Source organism: Xenopus laevis, chromosome 7S (assembly GCF_017654675.1).
Source record: "Xenopus laevis strain J_2021 chromosome 7S, Xenopus_laevis_v10.1, whole genome shotgun sequence".
In the NCBI taxonomy this organism is placed as follows: Eukaryota; Metazoa; Chordata; class Amphibia; order Anura; family Pipidae; genus Xenopus; species Xenopus laevis.
The window spans coordinates 19,334,080-19,342,451 of NC_054384.1; the positions used below are offsets into that span (position 1 = coordinate 19,334,080).

General features: G+C 43.9%; 1 protein-coding gene across 4 annotated transcripts in view; it reads right to left on the bottom strand.

Annotated features, from left to right (window-relative positions):
• Nucleotides 1-1,448, bottom strand: part of LOC108697425 (leucine zipper putative tumor suppressor 2 homolog) — a 97,879-nt gene extending 96,431 nt beyond the window's left edge. For 2 of the 4 annotated variants that reach the window (XM_041570951.1, XM_041570952.1), the window contains exon 1: nt 1,293-1,448. The gene's annotated coding sequence lies outside the window, so the exon portion shown is untranslated. The remainder of the gene's footprint in view (nt 1-1,292) is intronic. The other 2 variants (XM_041570953.1, XM_041570954.1) reach the window with 1 other exon arrangement.
• Nucleotides 1,449-8,372: the final 6,924 nt, after the last annotated feature.

Consider the following 8,372-nt stretch of genomic DNA (forward strand, 5'->3'; position numbering starts at 1 on the left):
AGGTAGAAACAATAGTATTGTACCTGTATGACAATTCAGCAGTAAACACTGACTGATGTTCGGGTGCAAAATTGTATGACTTGGCCAGTCGATGAGCCGACTGTTATCCAAGTCGTTTGCCTATACAGGTTGGCTTATCCTCCACCATACACTCACCTAATATTGTACGAAACAAAGTTTTTTTCATATCTGTGCGTCTATGGCCACCTTAAAGTTGTGGTTTACCTTTATGTTTATTAAGTTATAGAATGGCTAATTCTAAGCAACTTTTCAACTGGCCTTTTATAGCTTTTGAATTATTTGCCTTCTTCTGACTTTTTCCAGCTTTCAAATAGGGGCCCACTCATCCTATCTAAAAAAAACAAAGTCTCTGTAAGGCTATAAATGTATTGTTCTTGCTACTTTTTATTACTCGTCTTTCTGTTCAGTCCCTCTCCTAATCATATTCCAGTCTCGTATTCTGGCCCTGGTGTCCAGTGCACAGGTACAAGTGTCAGGGCCAGAATAACTAGTTGCCACTTTACTTTCTCATGAGAGACATGGAGCTGGAGGGTGGCAGATGGGTATGAAATTGATTTGAATGTGTTGAGGGGGAAGAGGTGGGCACTTTTAAAAAGCGGCAGGGGTTTTCCTTGTCCTTTAACTTCTTTGCTTGGACCAATAACATCAGGAAAAATGGTTTTAACTGGTAGAGACACAAATTCAAGTTTTCTGGTACAAATGTACACTTTACTCCACTTTAACTCCAGTTTTGCAATGTCTCCACTTTTGTAGGTCTCCAGCCCTACATCATCAAACCCATAGCCATAACCCAATTCCAGATTTCACTGCCAAAGCTGCCCTGACACATGGGTGCAATTAGGACTTAGCGACGCATGAGGCAATAAAGTCTCAGAAGCAGCACAGATTTCAGTGACCCCTATTACTTGGCATTTACTGGGGCTCATTTATAAACACTGGGCAAATTTGCCCATGGGCAGTTACCTATAGCAACCAATCAGTGATTAGCTTTTTAAAGCTAGCTGTAAGTAGAACAATGAATGCAGCAATCAGATTGGTTGCCATGGGTTACTGCCCATGGGCAAATTTGCCCAGTGTTGATAAATGACCCCCAGTTGTGAGCGTTCCCAGACGCACAAAGTCGCACTGTTGCACGGCTACTCTAGCTTTAACTATTTAGTGCCGCTGGGGTGAGTTGGAATTGGGTCATTAGAGTACCTATGCGACATGCAGGAGGCACAAGTCTGCCGGATTCCACTCCTTCCATGTTCTATAACAAACAAAACACTTACTTGGCTGAAGATCGCTTTCCCACGCACCAAGAGGCAGCGATTATTCCAAAAGTCGCTTTTAGAAGTAGGAGCTCACTTTCTCTCCGGGACCTTTCTGTCGCTTGCCCTGACTCGCGCAGCAGCGACACTTCTCATTGTCAGAACACGATACAGCTGTACCAGATTTCAGAGCCTTTCCGACAACCCCCTGTCTCCTCCCCATTGGCAACATCGTAGGACACGCCCACTGCTTGGAAGCGTCTCGCCAATGAGGCACCGATGAGGGACAGGGAGCCGTGGGGGCCAAATCAGGGTCACAGCGACTGAACGCCTCTCTCGCCCGCTCTAAGCCAGTACAGAGTTTTGTCACCTGGGACACGTCTGGGCTGGGTCCTACTAAACGAACTGGTAAAAAAAAGTAACTATTTGAATGAATTCTAGGCCAGACTATGGTTTGGCAAGGCATTGTGGGAGTAGGAGTCCTGGCTGCAGTTGAGATGATCTGAGCAGATGGAAGGTAGAAGTAGTCTGCAATTGTGACTTCCTGTACACATACATTTTTCATTATTGAAATTGTTCGGGGACATTTTGTCGCCTGGCGCATAATCACCTCGTCTTCTGAGCGACAATCTCCCCGAACTGCCACAGCGTGTTTTCCCATAGGTTACAATGAAAAGTCGATGCATTTTTAGAGGCAACTTTGGGCGACTATTGAAAACGCAGCGCCCCGCAGGCAACTTTTCTTTGTAGCCTATGGGAAAACACATGAGGCAGTTTGGGGAGATTGTTGCTCAGAAGACGAGGCGATTAGTCGCCAGGCGTCAAAATCTCCCCGAATCTCCTCGTGTGGACTAGCCCTTATTGTTGGCAGCATTTAGAATCGTTCTCTCTCCAGTATGGCCTTTATATTACTGACCTCTAACTACCAGGGATTGACTCATGTTTCAGGGAAAAAAAGGTTGCATAGCCAGGTGAATAGAATGACAGATAATCAAAACAATAAAAAATAAAGTCATTTTCTGCTGTGGGTTTTATTGTGCTGTGGGTTTTATTGTGCTGTGGGTGCTATCAGGCCTGGACTGAGAATAGGGTTGCCACCTTTTCTGTAAAAAAATACCGGCCAGGTGGCAACCTTAACTGAGAATTAAAGTAGGCCCTGGCATTTCAGGTACACAGAGAGGCCCAAACAGCCCACATCTGCCCAAGAAATAGCAACTGTATATGGAAACTTACAACTGACATTTGTCAGAGCCCACAAATTGCCAGTCCTGCTATTGATCAGCTGCACCCTCATAGTGTTCAGTGGTGGCTAAGCACTAATATCATACCTCCCAACTGTCCCTTTTTTGGAGGGACAGTCCCTCTTTTGACAGCTCAACCCGCAGTCCCTCATTTGTACTGGAAAGTCCCTCTTTTCTCTGCACTGAACAGCCAGAAAAAGAAACAAAGTTTCTCACTTAATTGGCTTTTGGCAGAGAGCCCAGAACAGCTAACAGGTGCAAATAAGATACTTTGTAACAATTTTGAGACACAAAAACACAGTTTAGATAAGGAGAAATATTTTCAAACTTTAATAACCTGGCAAATTTTGTAAAACAAACATGGTAATTAGGGGGTGTGGCCACAGAAAGGGGTGTGGTCAAAAAAATTGCTGCGCTACGTGCGGAAAATTTTTTTTTGTCCCTCTTTTTACTTTCAAAATGTTGGGAGGTATGCACTATCTATAACCCTCCTGTATCCAGAGCTGCCATCAGTTGGGTAAGGGTCAGGGCACACAGGCAGATTTGGGGAGATTAGTAGCCCGGCGACAAATCTCTTCTTAAGGGCGACTAATCTCCCCAAACTTCCTTCCAGCCGTCTAAAATGTAAATCACCGGCGGGATGGCACTCGGATCCATTCGTTTTCAGAAGCCGCCCGAAGTTTCCTCGCGAGGCATCTTCGGAAAACGAATTGCCATGCCACCGGCGATTTACATTTTAGCCGGCTGGAATCTGCCCGAATTTGCCTGTGTGCCCTGACCCTAAGGGCTCTTACACACAGGTGTTTTTTTCTGCAGTTTTCAAATGCTAAAAGTGCGTCAAGGGCAAGACAATGCAACATGCTGCATCTAAACAAACACATTGAAATGCAAATGCAGTAAAATAAAACTCAGAACACTCATGAGTACAGCCAGGCAGAATATAATGTAATCAATTAGCGAATGCGTTTATTTGCACTCAAACGTGCATTTAAACACGTGTTTAACATAGAAAAAAATGCCTGTGTGTAAGAGCCCTAAAAGTGCTGTTCCCAGGTGACCATTGGGTTCATAATTGTGTGGCCCCAGGGGGGAGACTCTACTAACTCATTCTAACCTTAGTATGAGGTCTCATAATTTCTGATGGCACCCTTCCTATATCACATGTGTATATGTAATCTGAATTTTTGATTCCTTTATATTGTACCTTATAAATAATAATACCTATAATAATGATATATGTGTCCCGGCAGAGATATGAAGGGGAAAATGGTGCATTTGTTTCATTAATCCTAGAAAAACTGCATTACGTAACCTCAGAGAGGCAATCACAGAATATGAGTTTGTGTGATAGTGAAGAGAGGATTATCTGATATTAAATTACTGCAGATTACATTTGTGGCTGCCATTCTAGATACACACAGCATTATTATTCAGAGATAGAAAGAGCAGAAGCTCAAAACCAGTGATGCCGCTTCTGAACTTCAATTACTTCAGACTCCCATAACCAAAGCTGCTCAGGGGATGCTGGGATCTGTAGTCCTAACTGGTGGGCTACAAGTTGCACATCCCCTGACAGTTTTGCAGGTGCCTGTGAGTTAATAAATATATGGCGGAAACAGGTGATTATTTGTATGTTTTTGGCACACAAAAAGCAAAATTTGCTGCCCCCTTCTGAGTCGCCAGTGGACTTTGCCCTTTGCACTCAATTTCCAGGCTGGATTGTACAAACTGATTATTGGGGAAGGCTAAAGGTGGCCATAGACATAACAATTACGATCTTTCTTGGAAAAGATCTTTCCAAGAAAGATCGTTCGTTTCAATACACACGTGTAGAGCTGAATTGTCAGATATACAGGTAGATATACGGCAAAAAACAATAGAATTCTACCTGTATCTGACGATTCAGCACTAACAATGGGCGATGTTTGGGTCCCTTCAAAGGCACCCGATCAAAATTTTCCATCCAGCCCGATCAACGAGCCGACCGATATCCAAGTCCTCTGCCGATATCGGTCGGCTCTTTTTCCACCATACACGCAACGAATATCGGACGAAAATTCGTTTCGTACGATATTATCTGTGCGTCTATGGCCACCTTAAATCTGTAGGCAAACAATCCAGTCACAGATGGCTCTGCTTTAACTGTTTGCAAGCCAGTAGTGTACACATTGCTTTACACTCCCTTCTAAGGCAGATTATAATATGAATGCTTGATGGTGCTAATATTCACTCCAACCTGCAATGGGTCATGCATAGCGAATTGAATTGTTACGTGATATCAATGTCCTGCCCATGCTGCTTAGAATTGCCATTTGCTTACCTTAGGTAGGTAGGGGCAGAAGGCCAATAAGTCCTAAAGCAACTCCTATTTATTCCATAAATTTAATGGCTGCTACTTGCAGAAGTCTGAGAAATTATTAGGGGCTCATAGCAGTTCGGGGAGCTGGCTAAAAACTCGTAATAAAAACACGCAAAGCTGTAACACCAGTATAATTGACTCCTGGGGCTATCCTATTCCACAACTGTCATTGGACCATATTATATATTCTATACCCCACTTCTGCTAGATGGATTAGGTATTAATGGGCTGGAAGTTGGAATGCCACCTGTCCAGTTTTTAACTGAATGGGCTGAACTGCATGGCGCGTTGATGTCTGATTTGTCGCCATGCGATGACATAAATGTGACGTGTCGGATGTGCAGAAGATAATGGAACTGAATATGAAATCGCAGGTACAAACTACATGTATCCGACTGTCAGATGCAGACACAGCGCGCGGCATTCACATCCCACAGTTGGATACATGTAGTTTGCACCTGCGATTTCACATTCAGTTCCATCACATAGCGGACATCAATGCTCAGTGGAGTTCAGCCCAATATCTTAGGATTTGTAAAAGGTTGTATGTTCAAAGCAATCGGACTAGTTTCAAAACTGCTCCAGCAGGTCCGGACTGAGAATTAAAATAGGCCCTGGCATTTCAGGTACACAGAGGCCCAATCAGCCTACATAGAGGCCCAAACAGGCCCCACCAGACCACTAAATACTGACTTTCTATGGGACTTTATAGCAACCCCTCTGGCATTTGCCGGAACCCACAGATTGCCAGTCCAGGCCTGTGCTCCAGTCACGCGCATGATGAGATAATCCCGCCCCTGAAATCATGACTTTACCCCACACATCTGTGGCCCGCCTCCTGACATCTCAGTTCTGTCCCCAACTTCATCAGCCAGTCCACTTTGTCTGGGTTTTGCCACTGGCAAAGATGGCAACCCTAGTCCTGATATCCATGTCCTTTGGTTGAAAAATATTTCAACAAAATAAAGACTGATTAAGGGCTTGTACATACAAACAGTTTTGCCTGTGTTCAACCTAATGCACTCAACCACAGTGGTCAATTCAGGTATATATCTGCTTGTATGGCCATCTTAACGAAAATCATGGCTAATTTACAAATAGGGTTGCCACCTTTTCTGGAAAAAAATACTGGCCTTCCTATATATTTAGATTTTTTCCCTATTAGTAAAATTGTGCACCTCCACATCGTTGTGCTTGCAGATCATACACATTGCACCAGGGGAGCTCCGGAACTACTGCGGGTCGGGCAGGTTTGGGCCAACCTTGCACTTCTCTCCGCGGATGATGGGCGGGTCGGGTTGAACTCTTCTACTGCTCTCCGGCCTGTCACCTTGCACTGCTGGCTTCTGACTTCTGGCATCTTCTTTTATTGATGCTACGCCTGCTTGCCCCGTCCCTTTTGTGCTGTCGTCGGCAGGACGGGTTTATAAAAGGAAGCATATAGGCGGGTGTGGGTGGAGGAAAGGTGGCCTTCGGGCGGGTGCGGGTCGGGAAAAACCCGACCCGCACATCACTACAGCGCACCACCAAATTTATACGGGCATGCCTTCTGCAAGCTTTTTGTGGTCCATTTTGTCTGAAAGCACGCATAACTCCCAACATGTATGGGGGGCATTGTGAGGGAAAAAATATGCCCCATGCCTGATAAATGATTCTTAAAATCAAACTCCCTCTTTTGTTTTTAATTTACTGCACAGCGATCCCCTGTGTTACTTGATTCTGTGGTATACATGTGTCTGTTAGTGCTTATAGGGCTCCATTTGCAATTAGATTTTCAGCTTCAGTAAGCAGATCCAGGACTTAATAAGCAAATGCAGGGTCCAGCCCTGTGCCGGTCAGTGTGCTGTGAATGTAATGGCTGCAGTAGGACACAAAGTAATTAGAAACCTCTAATTTATTCACACAGACCGGGGCTTTCTCTATACTAGTACCAGGCTGTATTCAGTAATTGGAACAGGTCACAATTGTCCCCATGTTAGGGTGGCTAATAGCTTTGCATTCAATAACTGAGAAATTCCCCTGCTGAGAAATCTGCCTCTTTTTTATACTAAGAATAGCAAATAGTCCCTTTATGCGGTTATACAGACAGGAGTTTGAAAAGATGGATAATGAATGAACTATGTGAGCACTGGTGGGGCCTACACATTCCTTGCTTTATTCCATCCCCTTGCTATAAGCTTAATCATTTTACATATAATATTCCTTACTCACTGACAAAGCCCTGAATTAAAATGAAAGCTGGCCATACACAGGCTGATATAAGTTGCCAACATGGACCCCCTAACCAAGTTAGTAGCTTATTGGCCCAGGTATGTTGGGCTGCCCAATAGCCTGCCTGATCAATATCAACCAATTTGAAATGGCAGTTCGTGCTGAATTTCACATAGTATGATCCAATCATCAAACTAGCCTGGTTTGGCCCAGCACATGGATGGCCACGTTGTGCAAAAATCCATTTTATTTTTTTGCTGTTGGTCCATTTATGGTCCCAAAACTACTGAGCAGAAGCTGGAAGATTCCATTGTCTACAGACTGCAATGGCTTTGCATTGTGCGTAAACCTCTATATGTGAACTGGTTTCTGGGATGCAAACAAACAATGAACCTGATCTGGTCCATCTGGTTGGAGACCCCTTGTTTGTTACACAGGTTATGATTTGTCCTGTAAGTGTGTCCTTTTTTTTTTATATATATAATCTCTTGGAATATTTTTCTACCATGCATTTGAAGAAAAAAAAGTCCCAATGTAAAGCCAAAGAGTTTATTATTTCACCAGTAGTACGTGGGGTCTGGGTGCTCATGCCCCAGACCTACAGCTCGAGGTGGAGGTATCCAGCCAAAAGAAAACGTGGCAGGCACTCACAGATACCACAAACAGACTTTAAAAAAAACTGCAAACTTTATTTTAGGGCAAAAATAAAGCAATACATAGCCTTGCGCATTTCGTATCGTCCGGCACTTAATCATAGGCTTAAACAAAGGCAGACCGGTATGCCGGATATATATCCCAGGCCCACCACCGGGATTGTACCAATCGCTGCATCCCAGTATATACCCGGCATACCAGCTATGTATTTATTTAGTTTTGCCCTAAAATAAAGTTTTCCGTTCTTTTTACAAGCCTGTTTGTGGGATATGTGAGCGCCTGCTGTTTTTTCCTTTGGTTGGATACTTTTCTACCATGCCGAAGTCCTATGGCATGCACAGAGAAAAGTGCCAAAGTCCTAAGGTGCAATTGCTTTGTCTTCATGAGTTGGATTAGTACATTTGTTCATGTGTACATCACTGATCACTGGATAAACTGTCCCTAATCTAAAGCTTTACCAACACAGGCGCTCACATGAGCACAGGTAATTCAGCCAGTGATTCAGTCATTATGCAGATCCACCTCTAGTAATTATACAGCCACCTGGGCTGGTTAAAGAGATGTGCATTTTCAAAGCTGCTCTAAGAAACATAGAATAGTATTCTGTTTCATAACAGGATCAGATTGCAGTTTGGC